This window comes from Callithrix jacchus, chromosome 4 (genome assembly GCF_049354715.1).
Source record: "Callithrix jacchus isolate 240 chromosome 4, calJac240_pri, whole genome shotgun sequence".
Taxonomy (NCBI): Eukaryota; Metazoa; Chordata; class Mammalia; order Primates; family Cebidae; genus Callithrix; species Callithrix jacchus.
Window position 1 is genome coordinate 76284370 of NC_133505.1, and position 16489 is coordinate 76300858.

Genomic DNA, 16489 nt, shown 5'->3' on the forward strand with positions numbered 1-16489 from the left:
CCAATAAGGTTTATTCTTTCTTTCTTCCAGTATTCTGATAATAGCTTATGATGCCACATCCCACTTCAAACCTTTAGTATCTGTTCAAATCTAATGTCTAAACTTCATCAGATTTTATTTTTCTCTGTTAGATTAACCACTTCCCAGGTCTACACCACCTCACCTCTAGATGTCCATGGTAAAGTAGTGATTCTCAAACTATCTGTAATGCAGGGACAAGTTTCTAAATTCACACTCTCAATTCTTGTACTAATCTCACAGACTGAAAACAAGCAGCTGGCAGATTGGCCACCAAGGAGTGTTCTGGGGTCCTGCTCTAGGGTTCACTATCTGTGTTGAGCCATTCTTGTACTGCTATAAAGAAATACCTGAGACAGGATAATTTATAAGAAAAGAGGTTTTATTGGCTCATAGTTCTACAGGTTGTACAGAAGCATAGTAGCATCTGCTTCTGGGGAGGCCTCATGGCAGAAGGCAAAGCAGAAGCAAATATGTCATATGGCAAAGACTGGAGCAAGTGGGGCAGGGCATACACTTTTCAATGACCAGATATCCCGAGAAGTCACTCACTATCTTGAGCACAGTACCAAGAGGATAGTGCTAAACCAGTAGGGAGAAATCTGCTCCTAAATCCAATCACCTCCCACCAGACCCCACTTCCAACACTGGGACTACCATTCAGCTTGAGATTTAGGTGGGGACAGCATCCAAAGTATATCACTATCTTTACCCCTCTCCCATGCCATTCTAGTATCTTCCTGAAATACTACCACTTCCTACAATGAAATCTCTGCTCACCATGTCAGGGCCTAAGACCCTGCAAAAGATGGCAATACTCTGCCTGTGTCCTAGTTACACGTCTTAGCCTTTTCTCTCATTCTTTCTATTTCCCGAAAAGCAATTCCTGAGTACCCAACCAGAAAGAATCTTTGTCCCTTACACCTGGCTGCATTGATTTCTAGATTTCCTGATTGCCAATAACATACTGCTCTCTAATCATCTTATTTTAAAAAATGGATTGCTTATTTTAATTAATGAGTAATGTGTGGATTTGATGGGCAAAAGCCATGGAATGTTCCCAGTCAAGGGAAGAGTGAAGCAGGGAGCAGGCCACATGTCTAGAAGGACTCAGGTGGAGGTGGCATAAGGAGAGACAGGAATTCTTAACCTTGGTTCTTTAGAGAGATAGTTTGGGAAGTATATCCCTCATCTGAAGAGGTGTGTGTGTGTGTGTGTACGTACACACATGCAGAGAAGAGTATACAGGGAGCACTACAACTGAATAATCTATTTTTAACTGAATTTTTATTGAGATAATCATAGATTCACATCTAGTTGTAAGTAATAATACATGGAGCTCCCATATATTCTTTATGCAGTTTCCACCATTGGTAGCATCTTGCAGTACTATAGTCCAATAACACAAGCAGGTTGTTGACATTGAATCAATCCACCTTTCTTATTCAGGTTTCCCCAGTTTTTTGTGTACTCATGTTGACACATGTGTGTGTTTAGTTCTATTCAAGCTTATCAGATGTGAAGGCTCCTGTACTAACCATCAGAGTCACAATACACAGCAGCTCCCCCACCACAAGGACCTGTCCATCTCCCTTTTATAATCAAACACACTCCATTCCTCCAGCCCTGCCCTGATCCTAATCCTTGGCAACAGCTCATCTCTCTTCCATTTCTAAATTTTTGTCATTTCAAAAATATTACATAAATGGAAGTCTATAGTATATAACTTTTGGGGATTTGCTTTTAAAAAACTCAATTTTACTCTCTGAAGATTCAACTTAGTGGGGCTACATGTTCCAATAATTAGTTCCTTTTTATTGCTAAGTTAAGTATCCCATGGTATGGATGTATCAATGGTTATTCACCTATTGAAGGATATCTGAGCTGAGTCCAGTTTTAGGCTATGACAAATAAAGCTTTTATTAACATTCACATACAGGGTTTTATGTGAACAGAAGTTTTATTTTTCTAAAATAAATGCCCAAGAGTACAATTGCTGGGTCATATGGTAGTTACACATGTTTTAAGCAATCCTTAAATCTCATTACTTAAAAGTGCTTCCCAACTTTAGTTCTGTACTGTGATATAAAGTTTGATTGTTGGAGCTGTTAGGACTCTGATAATAACCCCTGAATTCAACATTCTTACTTTTAAAAGTTTTTTTGCCTCCTTCAAAATAATCTTAAAACATAAGTATCATATACTTTCAGCAAAAATATAAACTTAGTGGAATTTTATAGAAAATTGAGACACAGAGAAATTAAATAACTTGAGTCATACAGAGAATTAATGGCATGGTCTTAAGCAAATCCCCAAGACTCTTAAAGTAGAGTTTTAAAGCTATATTTGGTGACACATTAATAGGTCATGAAATCAACTACATCAGTCACAATCAGAATGTTTCTACAACAATACAGACCAGACTAGAATACAAAATATCATTGTGAATTGCAAATAGTAAGAATATGTATTACATAATTTTTTGCTGCATTTTTATGTATATGTTTGCATATTCAATTATATAAAATTGGATGGCGGTTAAAAGTGCTGGAAAACTCTGTTCTTGCAGCTTAATACTTCTCGTTGAAATTCCCAGATATTACCTTGTAATTTCCCTGTGCCTAACAAAGTCTTATACTTCTCAAACTAGAATAGAGGTACAATTTATAATGATTAGTTAATATGAGAATAAATGTGAGTTAGAAAGAGATCTTCTCTTATCAGAAATGTATTAAAATGCTATTTGCTGCTTTATGGAACTTTAATTTCTTTGTCACTTAAAACAAACCTCATACACAAATCCTTCCAGATTATAGAAAAGAGGAAATACTAGCCAATTCATTGGATAAAATTAGCTTAACTTTGATAACTAACATGGTTTGGCTGTGTCCCCACCCAAATATCTTGAATTGTAGCTCCTATAATTCCCATCGTGGGAGGTAACTGAATTATGGGGGTGGGTTTTTCCCATGCAGTTCTTGTGATGGTGAATAAGTCTCATGAGATCTGATGGTTTATAAAGGGCAGTTTCCCCAGCACACGCTCTCTTGCCTGCCACCATGTAAGACATATCTTTCGTCCTCCTTCACCCTCTGCCATGATTTTGAGGCCTCTCCAGCCATGTTGAACTATGAGTCCATTAAACCTCTTTTTATTTATAAACTACCCAGTCTCAAGTATTTCTTCATAGCATTATGTAAATGGACAAATACAATTACAAAACATTACAAGGGCAGTACAAGCAGTTAGATGTTAGAGGACTTCCACAAGGTTATACTTTAGAAAGTGTTAGGGCCAACACTCAACTCCAAAATTTCTGACACCCAATAATATGGTTTTTCTGAAATTGTACTTTGACTCTTGGTGGGGTGTTTTCAAAGCAGTATATTATGGTTAAGTTGATTTTGTTATAAACAGAAGGGTTTCAACATAACGGTTATTTAACTGGCAACCAAGAAGACTAGGGAAGCCAGACTGACTGTCTGCAAATACTGGATGACGCTATCAGGTGAGACAGGGAGAAGATTGTTTCTGCTTTACATCAAAGGCAAGATTAAGATCTAAGTTTGGCAGTTAGAAGCAAGGAAACTGGTTCACTGGGAAAAAGACATTTCTAAGTAAGCTGTTCAGGAATGAAAGAACTGCCTAACACAGTCTTGGACTAATCAAATGAAGTATTCATTAACCCACGAGAAAACCATGTATTCTGGCTGCTAGAGACAAATTCTATCATAGAACCAAATGTTCTTTAAGGTCTTTTCCAAATCCAGGTTCCTAGGAATCAACTGATAAATGACATTCCCCCCATTAGTCATTTATCTCTGCGCATTCTGCCCACATACCACATTTCCTTGCAATCTGTTTAGAGTCGAATAAATTATTTCTAATCAAAACCTCTACTACCATGATTTTATTTCAAGTAGACATAATTTATCAAACACTGAGCTTAAGGAATATGCAATTTTTTTCTCATAGCATTTTGAGTTGGGTCATAATCTAATTTATTCATATTGTAGAATGGATTAGAATGGAATGGAATGTGAAATTCAGTATTATAAAATACAGCCTGCTTGATCATAATCCTCGAGAAGTAGGTAGGAACAGTTATTACTCAACTGGAAATTGCAGTAGAGAGAGGAAAAATGATTTGCTCAGTCATGGGGCTAATAAGTGATTACATAGCTAATATATGGTTATACAACTAATGAGTCCTGGACCTGTTAATGTTCTTTGGTGATTCATTGAATAAATATTAAACTTTCCACTAGAGACTATGCATAAAGAAAAACTATTGACTTCTAGCAAGGGCATTTTCAAGAAGTTCTAAGTCCAAATGAAAGTTATTTATTATTTATCTGATAAAACTCATTTCTACTTTGCTTACTAATAGGCTATTGAAATGTTAAAAAATAGAAGATGCTTTCTTCTTTTCATAGTGTTTCTTTTGGAAAAAAAGGAGGTTGCTTTATAGGTAGACACTTCTGTTCTGAAAGCAAAGCATTCTAAACCATACGATTTTACCCCATGGACTTAAATGTCAAACTCATCTACATAGCATATTGAAGCCTGTGTCAAGTGTTGTCTGGAAAAATATGAGTATAATTAAGACAATCAAGTGATTCAGTCCCTATCTTTTTGCATTGTAGTGTCAACTAGGAGCAACTATGTGTTTCTTGTTCTCCCACATACTTTCCATTTTATTCTGTTGTATTTGACATTAGATGTCTGCTGCACCAGAGAAAAGAGTGGATGTTGACTCTGATGTATGACAGGTGCCATTCATAGTAGTAACAGTAGGGGCTTTGGTTAGGTTCTCATTTGTAAAATTCTAGATACTTGATTTGGAAGGATATAAGAAGGAGCAATGAGGGGAGCTGGTAATGTGAGAGTGAAAGCGGTTACTGTGCTTGAAGGAAATTAAGTAATAGAGAAGGTTGACCAGGTGATAAAGAGAACTTTATTTTTCTCCCTAAGGCTTCTTGTCTTTATAACTTGCTGAACAGCCCCTTGGACATTTAAAAATGTTCACATGTCAAGAGGAAGATGACAGGTAGGGAGGCCAACCTGAAAATCAACCTTTGCTTCTGCTGCTTACTTGTTTTCCTGATAAATTACCTCTGCTGATGATGGCATTGCAGATCTGGGCGTCTTCACATTCCTCCTAATCCTAGAGATCATGCTGAATAATTTTTAGGAATTGCTCTTTGTGGCTTCAGACTGCAAGAGATGTAAGAAGTCCATATGTTGCCAGCAACCCTAAGAAGCTATTTAGACAGTTTCCAGTTGACATAATTTATCAAAAACTGAGCTTAAAGGATTAGTACTGAGGGGACTGGCAGAGACCTTTTGCTCTTACATTTGCAGCAATTGTTTATACTATAAATCTGAGGAGGAGAGCCAATTCTGTGTGTTTGGGTTGTGGGGTAGCTCAGCTTCTTGGCCCTTTTTGCCCCCTAGACAAAGTTAGAGTAGCAATTTTGATGTCTCATTCCTTAGAGAGTGGAATTTTGGTGATTATAGAGAAAGCAAAGGATGCTAAAAGTTCCAATTTAATTTGATTTAATTTTAATTTAATTTCTTTTGAGATAGGGACTCACTCTGTCACCCAAGCTGGAGTGCAGTGGCATGATCTTGGCTCACTGCAGCCTCAACCTCCAAGGCTCAAGTAATCCTCAGCCTCCTGAGTAGCTGAGACTACAGGCATGTACCACCATGCCAATTTTTGTATTTTTTATATAGAGAAGGTTTCACCTTGTTTCTCAGGTTGGTCTCAAACTCCTGGGTTCAAGTGATCTGCCTGCCTTGGCCTCCCAAAGTGCTGTGATTACAAGTGTGCACCACCACACTCAGCCATATCTAATTTAATGATATTTTTGGAACAAACAAGATGACTGATCAGAAGCAGCTGCAGTTTGCAACACTCACAGAGAGGAAGGAAAAGGGATGAGTGAATTCAGCACCTTCAACTGAATATCCAGGTTCTCACATAGGAACTGACTATGCAAACAACACAGAGAACCAACAGAAGCAGGAGGTAGGTGGGTGGACGTTGGCCCACCGGGGAGCCACATGCAGCCAAATGAATCCCCACCCCCAGACAAGGGAAGCAGTGAGTGATTGTCTAGGTTGATATGCAGTTTCCACTGATACCATGGGTAAAGAAATTGCTATTGGCTAGTGGGGATAAAAGCCTGCTTCCCTACGTAGTCATCTCTAACATCACTCTGGAGGGAGTGTTTGGGGGCCTTGTTGCAGGAGGGGAAGGTGGAAGTCTAGGCTCCCTACTTGTCCTTTGTTGTTGTAGTTGGACAAGGGCCACGTTGTTTTCCTGTGTTGGTTGGCAGGGATAGAGTAGTTATCGTCTAGAAGATTTCTGTCTTGATAGGCTGCCCCTTTACTGGTCTATCGGCAATAGAAAGCAGACTTCTGTTGGAACTTTTTTCATCTCTGTACCCACTGGTGTTTCTGGGTTGCTGGATTCATTAGCTCAAAGCCTGGAATATATGAAGCAAAAGGAACACATGGGGTTGTTTCTTGGGTCCTGGGATTTTTAGCTGGTCTGCTTTCTTTTCTCTGCCGTTTATAGGCTTCTTAGGTTTGTTTTATAATGGCTGGGGGTTTTAGTTGTACTTAGTGAAAATAATAAGGAAAAGTATATCCTACTCCATCTTCCTGGAAGTAGAAGTCCATTCTTCTTTATGTTTTCTAAAAAAAATTTTGCTTACATAATTATTTTATAATTATTATATATGAAATTCTTGGAGGCCTAAAGCTTTTTTTTTCCCTTGCTGTCTTTCATTCATGCTTATTTGTTTCCTTATGTCCAGTGACTGTGATTTGAGCTCACGACTGGTGTACCCAAACCTGTGCTGATCCTAAGACTTATATTGAAGATATTTTTCTCCTTTGAAAATTTACTTTTGTTTCTGCTAGATGCCAGAATATGCTACCATTTAGCATCTTCTCTGGCTCTGTAATTCAATTCAATTTAATTCAGCCTCAGGTTCAGCTTGTCCTTATTGCCTCTGTGTCAAGGCTTAGTCTCCTGAGTGTTGTGTTGATTATGAGCATCTTTCTTTAGGGCATCCTGTGTTCCTTTCTCCTAGGGGTGTGTGTGTTTGTGTGTGAGTGTATCTGTGTGTTCGCACGTGCGTGCAAACACGTGCATGTGCACATGGCTCAGTGCTCAGGTTTTAGCTCATGGTATTTTTTAGAAGTGGGGACTCCCTTGAAGACTGTTTTTACTTTCTATGAGCCTAGAAATTTAATAAAATTTTCCAGTTCTTTTGTATAAAGAGATTTGTGTTGCCAGAAACTGAGACTATTTCTTTTTATTCCCCATTTTCAAACATTAAAAACCCATAAGAACTCACTCAAATGAACTCTGAAAAGTCCGTTGAGAATATTTCACAACATTAGACCTGCTTTTCCCAAACTATACTCTGCAGAAATGTAATATCCTGTGATACAGATGATAGTAAATTTTCCTCAAAGAAATGTTCCATGGTAAAAAAAAGAAATTGGGGAAATCATACATATTATATCTACTGCCCTTAAAAATACATAGCACATATTATCATGTAAAGGTTCTGAGAATTTTTATAATAAAGTTTTAAAATCATGATTGACTCTGCATTTCCCAAACTTATTTGAATATGGAAGCCTAACCTTCATTATTTCTTTGTTTTCTTTATTTATAGAAGTATGTATTCACATCTCAGAGGCTATTCAAGCTGTATGGAACAGTTTAGTTAATGCTGAATTAAAGTCTCCATTAAAAAGCAGTGCACTTGCAATTAGAGGATGCTGATTCTATTCCTGGCTTTGTCAAGCTGTGGGTCACTGGGCTGGTACAGACCTGTTTAAACCCATTTCTTTATTAAGAAGTTGAAAGAAATTATTTCTAGGGAATTTTCCAGCTTCATTGTGCTCTTCTCTTAATCGATAGAGTCACCAATGCCTCTTCTTGTAGTATAAGGATGAGAGCCTTGGAATAGTATCTTGGAAATGTGTGTTGCTATTTTTCCAGGCTTACAATGCTCCTTACTACCCCAGCATTCCCTTCTCATGCTTCCCACTGCAGGGGACACCTTTCCTGGAGTTTCCAGAGCCACCACCCATTTGTACCCAGGTTGCATACTTCCTGTTAGAGCTAGTTTTTGTTTTTCCAATCACTATCACAACCAGCTAGGCCAATAGTAAAACTTCAAGGAGAAGAACCCACCAATGATTGTGCCTTCCCAGCCTGTGTTCATTAAGATGAACAGACTGACCTTGAATGACAGTTATTAGTGTAGTTGTCGTTCTTTTTACCAAGATTTATTGGCTCAAAGGGAAAAGAACATTGAATCTTGAGACTGTGTTTGAGGACCAGTTCAGTGATCTTGGATCACCATTTTAGCCTTTCTGAGACATGCATTCTTTCTCCTTGCTAAAATGGCAGCAATGCTAATTGTTTTGCCTACATTAAAGGGTTCTTGTGTGGATCCAGGGTAATAAATAGGATACTGCTCTGTGTACTACAAAAGCTCAGCAAATAGAATGCATTTGCTAAATAATGTATTAAAATAATAAAAAAATATAATGAGTTTTATGATTGAGGTTGCTTGTAGTTTATAGAAGAGTAGGCTAAAACAGTAACTAGAGAGGCACACACTGAGGCTATTTATGAAATGAAAACATTTCAGGAGACAATAAAATTTAAATACTTGATCCCAGAAATTATCCTTGCCTTCCCTCTCCTGTTGTCCTTTTATATAAGAAGAAAAAACAGAATCTAATTTGAAAAAAGAGTCAAGGGTCTTTATAGGCAAATAAAGACTAAAGAAAACATGGGGCTAATTTAGGTTAGGACAAACCCGTATGTCTGTTTATTTTCAGTCAAAAATCCCCTTAATTTTATTTAGCACAGAAAAATTAAAATTGGTGACCTAAAAGTGAAAATGTGTATATCCTCCTACCTAGTCTCATAAATCATTCAGTTTTAATTCCTTTTTGAATTCCTATAATCCTTTGCCAATGAATTAATGAATAATATTCTTCTAAATTTATTCCTTTGAGAATGGCTTTTGTGTGTATATAGCTTATTAAATCCTTGTTAATATCTATGATTTTACCATATTAATGACAGCTTCAAACTCATGCCCTTGAAATGTGGAGGAAAAGTTACAAGATTATTACCTCAATATTCAATAGTCTTTTCTGTAAAAGCCACACTACAGCATTCTTTCTTATTAAATAATGAGTGATATGATTCACTCCATCAGGCTATTGGGAACTTGGCTTGGTAGGCAAAGACACCTTTGAAATTCTCATAATTGCCACTGCATTCTGACAGCCTCTCCATTTTAAGAAATGAGACTAAAGTAAAATAAAGATAAACTACCCTAAAAGGACTAGGTCACAGCCTGGAGCAATTTCACATTGCTGTGGTGTGGAGTCTCTGATTAATGAGGCTGCCTTAAAAAAACTGGAGGAGACTGTGCCTGTTTGCTGGCAGCTCAGCATCATTGAAGGGCACGGTATAAAACACCAGGATAAGGATGGGCATTTCCTCTCCCCATCCCATGACCCATTTCCATCTGGGCTCTCATGTATTTTGGCTTAATATTTCAGATTCTTTGAGGATAGAACTTAAGTACCAAATACTTGATCTGGAAGAGTCATATTAAAAAATAGCTAGAAAACATCTTACTTCTGCCTAAAATATCCATTCCCTCTCTTTGTCTGCATAATTCTCACTTAACCTTCTATATCTTGGCTTTGATCTATTCACCTGCACTGAAAAGCATTTCTAAGTCCTGTGTCCTGAGTCAGGTGTCCCCTTTTCTGTGCTCCTAAAGCACATCAGCATAGTAAAGATAAAAGCTACTGAAAAATTCCCTTTTTACTTGATCTCCTCACTCCCACAGGAGAACAACCAGCGCTTCCTATAGAATGTGCTGCAATGATGAAAATGTTCTAATGTGTGCTGTCTAGTATGGCAGCCACTAGTCACATGTGGCTATTAAGCACTCAAAATATGGGTAGTATGACCAAAAACTAAATTTTAAATTTTATTTAATTTTAATTATATTCAATTAAATTATTTTAGTTTAGTTTATTATAAATTATATCTTAAGTGTAAGCTATAAATAATTGTTTTAAATTATTTATTAAAATTCCTTAAATTTAAATTAAAATAACCACATTGTGGTTTTGGGCTATAATATTGGACAGCAGAGAAATACACTTTAAGCTTCTTAAGAGCTGGGATTGCATCTTACTTACCCTCTTATTTCTGGCACCATAGAACAGGATCTACCACTTTCTATACACTTAAGAAGTACTTGCTGACAACTGAAAGAATGCCGGTGTCCTATCCTTATTTCACTTCCATGACATTGTGTTTGATGCCTGAGATTCAGAAGCCTAATATCTGAAGTTTTAATTTTAGCTCCATCAGTTAGCATTTATGTCAAGAATAACTTAGCCTCTCTATGCCTCAGTTTCCTTGGCTTTAAGATGGGTTATCTATAGTAACTACTTCATAGGGTTGTAATGAACATTAAATGAAATAATACATTGATCATGAATTCATTAATGTAAACAAATATGCTTACTAGTTTTGAGTGGAATAGTCGGCAGATAGTAAGTTCAAGTATATGCTAGTGATATAGGTTGGAAATTTGTTCCAAATGTCACATTGAAATGTGGTCCCCAAAGTTGGGGGAGCCTAATGGGAGGTGTTTGGGCCATGGGGGTGGATCCCTCATGAATGGCTTGGTGCCTTCCCCATGGTAATGAGGGTTCTCACCTAATTGTTCATGTGACAGCTGGTTGTTTAAAGAGCCTGGCACCTCCTCCTCTCTCTTTCTCCCTCTCTCTCCGTGGGACACATTTGTTCACCCTTTGCCTTCTTCCATGAGTAAAAGCCTCCTGAAGCCTCATCTGAAGCCCAGTAGATGCTGGTGCCATGCTTGCACAGCCTGCAGAACCATGAGCCAAATAAACTTCTTATCTTCAAAAATTATCCAATCTCAGGTATTCCTTTATAGCAACACAAAATAGACTAACAGCTAGTTATTATATTGATTTTTTTGTTGTATTTTATTGAGAGGATGAGTGAGAGAGAGAAAGAGAAGGAAGAAAATGGGAGAAAAAGCACCACTCAGTAGAAAGTGTTGAAATTTGGGCAAGAACACTTAAACCAAATACTTCAGGGAACTTTATGCATACATTATTTTATTTGAAGTGTGAACCATCGAAAAGATTGCTACTCTGATGTGTCCCACATGGAATGGACTACAGTGTATGGTTGAGATGGCACAATAAACAATGGCGATGAAACAGAATAATTTTAGATACAGATGGAGTGACTTTTTAAGACAAAAACTTTCCCATCATTTATAACATAAGTTACATTTAATGTAATGGTAGCAAAATGTATCTTATAAAGAATGTCAGTGAGAATGCTGACAGGAATGACTTTATCGGAGAGCAGCCTTCCAGAGCTGTCACTCTGAACCCGCACAGTTGGCAACCAGGGTGAGTCTGTCCTCTACGTTGACTAAAAATCACATTTTTTCCTTTCCTGATTTGACATATTTTTCATTACACAGCTGAGTGAAATTTTAAAATGTTTTTACTATGAAAGCATTTCCTCTTTTACATTCTGATTGTTATGTTGATTTATTGTTATGTCTATCTCCATTCAGCAAATGGGAATTAGCTATTGGTTTCTGATAACTCAGGCTATGCCCTCCTCATTTGGCAGGGAACTGTAGGGCATGATTATCTATATTTTAGGATAAGAGAACTAAAGCTGAGAGAAATGCTATTTGCCCAAAGCCACATGGTTAGTAAATAATAGAATTGGAAGTAGCACCTGGGTTTTGTGACTTCTAGTTCAATGTACTTTCCAGTGAATTTTGAATCTAGAAGATACTGGAAGAAATGAAAGAAGGGATAGAAGGAAGAATATCAACAAGCAGGCTTTACTTATTTCAGTGGAATTTTACCTTTTGTTAATCACAAAGAGAATCTGATGTCAACCACTGATCCTCTCCCCCGAAAGAATACACACTTTTTTTTTTCTGACAATTTTGTGTAGGGCTAGTCTTAAATGTGCTGATGGATTCTTATTTAAAAATGATTAGCATAGAAAGACCTTAGTTTCATTTTAAGAAATTATAAACAGTATCTTAAAATTACTGCATGTATAGTATTGATGTTCTGAAACATCTGTTGGAATAGGGCACATTCTTACAGAATGAGAATGAGTTCTGAACAGGTTTTATAATCCTCATTATTAAAAACAGAAATTATAGGTTGTGAAGCTTTTCTTACCTTCATATCTGTTATGGGCAAAATGAGCTATGAAGTTAGGATGTAAATTTTTTTTTTAGAAATAAGAAAAAATTATAGCATGTTCATCTCTACCAATAACCTGTAAGGTCAGATAATCTTACCAATTATTATCAAAGTGTATATATATGTATCAAAGGCATTTGCTTTATAGGAAGTAAAACAGTCTAAGTCCAGGAAGTAAAAATGGAAGATGTATTAGCTACTTGGTATTTTTATAAAATTGTCTACAAAAAAGGCAAAAAAAATTTGAGATGTTTTTAATCATACTTGTATTTTAAGGATTGAACAACGTTGCTAAAAGGAATAAAGAAATTGTACTAGGTAACCATCTCTTTAAACATGGATATTAATGTTAAACATGCAATCTACTGATTGCAAGTTGCTGGGGGGAACAATATAAGCATTTAAAGCGACTTTATGAAAGTTTTATTTCTGGTTTAAGAACTCACTTTTACTTCTCATTGGGAAAATCTGAAGCCACTTCTCAGAACAGTAACTTTTAATTGTGTAAGTACAGAATGAAACACATATAAGAAATCATGGTAAAGAAATGTGTCTTCAATATCTTTTCAGAAGATACAGTAACCCATGTATTTATTTCATTTTCTCCAAAATGTGTAGGAAAGGGCTCCAGGACAATTTGGGCAAAATTTATCTTATCTGTCATTGGCAGTGCTTTCTATTCATTTTAAATATACTGTTAGGGCCTTATGAAGAATTTCACTTTCATTAATACAGTCAGGCTATCTTTCCTAGAAGGACAAGCTATTTTTATGCTGAGGGGGAAAGAAAACAATCATAAATGCTCTCACACTGATGCATTCCTGTTGCAATGTAGTGCAGCACCAATGTCATCCTTAGAAACAAAATCTGTAACTAGAGCTGTCCTTTAGCTCTAAAGAAGGCCATACTCTGGCAACCCCTGATCAAGATTCAATTCTCTTTTTACAGCCTGGTTTGATCTGAAGCAAACAACCTCCAAAGTATACTCACAAAACAGATGGACTCACATGTGAAAATTATAGGACTTTTATTATAGTGGTTTTATTCCTGCAAAATAATAGGGGGAAACCATCTCTTGTTTCACTAGTTTTTCTTAGAGCCTAATATAGTCAATGCAATTCCCAGTTCAGTTAAACAGTTGTTTGTTGAGCACTTTTTAATATGGTAGACACTTATTCTTTGTACTGAGAATCAGATCAATAAGACCCAACATCTGCCCTGAGGAACCTCACAGATGAGGGGCAAGAGTTAATTCATAGAGAGATGGTTTTAATACAGTATGGTCAATGCTTTGAGAGGTGTCGCTATAGAGGATGGAAAATGCAGGAAGCCACCTAGTGCAGCTTGGAGAGAAATTCTTAGTCATTCTAAGAAAGGAATGCAGTGGGATGGGTGAGAGTGTTACAAGCATAATAGCTAGCATGAGCAAAAGCACACATTAGGAACAATGTCACATGTTTGGGAGTTGCTGGAGTTAGAAGGAGACATGCAGCCAGCGAGACAAACAAGGTTCACATTGTCCATCACATGGAGGACATTGTGTTCTCCCCAGATATAGTAATATGCATGTCTTTATCTGTTTTATTCTATGTCTTTAGCTGTTTATAAGAAAGGCAACTGTGGGCAAGGTCCAGGACACAATTAGAGATTAGTTAACTCTATAAATTAGCAACATGTAGACAGAAACTGTAAAATGAATGTGACTACTCAAGGAGGTCACATTCAAGGAGAGGGTCTGATGTGAACCCTGGAGAGCCATAACATTTCAGAGTCCATGAAAAAGGATGAGAAGATAAAAATCTAGGGGAGCAACAGGACAGCACCATGTCATAGAAATTGTGATGAGCACAGAGAAGTCCAGTGAGATTAAAACCAGAAATTGTATCTGATGATTAGGAAATAATAGCAGGTTAGTTTAAGTTAAGTGGGTTAGTGAGAACAAAGGGTATATTGCAATAAATTGAAAAGTGAATGGCATCAAGTGTAGTCAACACTTACAAGAGACTTGGATGAACATGAAAGAATAGGTTGTGTTTTCTCTGAAGGAGAATCCTGACCACATTTAAACCTGCTGGTAGATGTAAGTGGAAATAAAGGAGAGTAAGGGAATATTGCTGGAGCCAATTTTATGTGAAGTTAGAAGAAAGTGAAATAAAGTTCTATTTTGATGAGTAGTCTTTCAACCAGAGAAGGAGCACATCTTCCTCTGTGACTGAACACAGAGAAGCAGGGTTGTTAGAGCAACTTTAAAAACAATTTCAGTAGTGCTTACTTTGACAGCACATATACTAAAACTGGAACAATACAAAAAAGATTAATATGACCCCTGGACAAGAATGACATGCAAACTCATGAAGCATTCCATATTTTTTCCCAATTAAAAGGCACAGAGAGACAAGTTGGATAAAGAAGCAAAACCCAATGGTTGCTGTCTTCAAGAGACCCATCTCTCATCTAATGACATCCAGAGGCTTGAAGTAAAGGGATGCAGAAAAACCTACCAAAGAAATGAAAAACAGAAAAAAGCAAGGGTTGCTATTCTAATTTCAGACAAAACAGACTTTAAACCAACAAAGATAAAAAAAGACAAAGAAGGGCATTACATAATGATAAAGGGTTCGATTCAACAAGAAGAACTAACTATTTTAAAAATATATAAACCCAACACAGGAGCACCCAGATTCATAAGGGAAGTTCTTAGAGACCTAGGAGGAAACATAGATAACCACACAATAATAGTGGGAGACGACAACATCTCACTGACAGTATTAGACAGACTATCAATGCAGAAAATTAACAAGAATATTCAGGACCGGTATTTAACACTTGATCAAATGGGCCTAATAGACCTCTACAGAACTTTCCACCACAAACCAAAGGAATATACATTCTTTTCATCTGCACATGGCACATACTCTAAAATCAACCACACAATTGGTCATAAAACAATCCTCAGCAAATTCCAAAAACCAAATTCATACCAAACACATTCTTGGATCACAGTACAATAAAAGTAGAAATCAATACTAAGAAAATCACTCAAAACCATACATTACATGGAAATTAAACAACCTGCTCCTAAGTGACTTTTGGGTAAACAAAAAAACTAAGGCAGAACTAAAGAAATTATTTGAAGCTAATGAGCACAAAGATACAACATACCAGAATTTCTGGGACACAGCTAAAGCAGTATTAAGAGGTAAGTATATAGTGCTAAATGCCCAAATCAAAAATTAGAAAGATCTTAAATTAACAACCTAATATTATACTTACAGGAACTGACCCCAAAGTTAGCAGAAGAAAAGAAATAACCAAAATCATTTAAACTGAAGAAAACTGAGATGTGAAAAACTATACAAAAGATGATTAACAAATCCAGGAATTTGTTCTTTGAAAGAATAAATAAGATGGAGTTCTAGTTAGAGTAATAAAGAAAAAAAGAAGATTGAAATAAACACAATCAGATATGATGATGGGGATGTTACCACTGATCCCACAGAAATACAAAACAACCTCAGAAACTACAATGAACATCTCTATGCATACAAGGTAGAAAACCTAGAAGAAATGGACAATTTCCTGGAAGCATACAACCTCCCAAGATTGAATCAGAAAGCAATGGAATTCTCGAAGAGACCAATGATGAGTTTGGAAATTGAGTCAGTAATAAAAAGCCTACCAACCAGGAAAAGCCCAAGACCAGACAGATTCATGGCCCAATTCTACCACATCTATAAAGAAGAGCTGGTACTGTTACTAACAAAACTATTCCAGAAAAACTGGGACTCCTCCCTAACTCCTCGTATGAGACCAGCATCATTCTGATATCAAAACCTAGCAGAGACACAACAACAAAAGAAAACTTTAGGCCAATAACCTTAATGAACATAGATGCAAATAAATTGAATCTGGCATCACATGGAAAAGCTAATTCACCACAATCAAGTAGGCTTTATCTCTGGGATGCAAGTTTGGTCCAACATAAGCAAATCAATAAATGTGATTCAACACATAAACAGAACAAAAGACAAAACCACACAGTCATTTCAATTGATATTGAAAGACTTCATAAAATTAAACATCTCTTCATGTTAAAAACCCTCAACAAATTAGACATTGA

General features: G+C 36.7%; 1 non-coding gene across 1 annotated transcript; it reads left to right on the forward strand.

The window, feature by feature from the left end:
- Window positions 1-14633: 14633 nt before the first annotated feature.
- Window positions 14634-14740, forward strand: LOC118153277 (U6 spliceosomal RNA). The gene has a single exon (XR_004742534.1). It is a non-coding gene; the product is annotated as a U6 spliceosomal RNA (small nuclear RNA).
- The last annotated feature ends 1749 nt before the right edge of the window (window positions 14741-16489 follow it).